This window comes from Echinops telfairi, unplaced genomic scaffold (assembly GCF_000313985.2).
Source record: "Echinops telfairi isolate 266 unplaced genomic scaffold, ASM31398v2 ScPeMD7_5868;HRSCAF=6743_0, whole genome shotgun sequence".
Lineage (NCBI taxonomy): Eukaryota > Metazoa > Chordata > Mammalia > Afrosoricida > Tenrecidae > Echinops > Echinops telfairi.
This window is the reverse complement of record NW_022109767.1, coordinates 3106069-3106655: the sequence shown is the minus strand read 5'-3', so window position 1 is coordinate 3106655 and position 587 is coordinate 3106069. Positions and strand designations below refer to the sequence as shown.

Below are 587 nucleotides of genomic sequence, written 5' to 3'. Positions count from 1 at the left end.
CCAGGGGGGTGAATGACAGTGATCTCTAACATAAAATGACAATGGTTTCTCTAAAGTGAACCAGAGACATATCTACACCGTAGATACGTTACTGAATTGGGGGCTTGCACTTAATTCTAGCCCCAATCTAAGAGCAATTCGTTCTTAAGATATGGCCCTGCTTGATGCTCCCCCTCATGAAGTGATCCGTGAAGGGAGGTGCTGTAGCAAAGTGTGGTGAAGGAACCAGATGGTGCCCGGCTATTAGAAGGAAGTGTCTGGGGTCTTAAAGATTTGTCTTCCAACAAGCAGCCATCGAAGGGAGGCATCAACCAAGTTCACATGGGAGAAACAGCCTGTGTGACCCAAGGATTGTAATCTAGATCTGAAGGAAGGAATCGTATCAGAGTTTAAATTGTGAACAGCTGGCTTTCAGCAGGCTGTGGATGACAGTGGATGCCCCAAGTCCATTTGCAGGGTCCACACATGGATTAAACTTCTGTAAATCCCCTGTGATCATAGTTGAGGGATGTGAATAGACATGAAACATTGTAAAGTCTATGATGGCAGGCGTAATTAGGTTAAAATGTAATATCATTCGATCTCAC

The 587-nt window shown here is 44.6% G+C and overlaps 1 protein-coding gene across 1 annotated transcript in view; it reads left to right on the top strand.

The window, feature by feature from the left end:
* The window catches only part of ALDH5A1 (aldehyde dehydrogenase 5 family member A1), a 41608-nt gene that overhangs the window by 23511 nt on the left and 17510 nt on the right, over nucleotides 1–587 (top strand). The gene's annotated exons all lie outside the window — the stretch shown is intronic.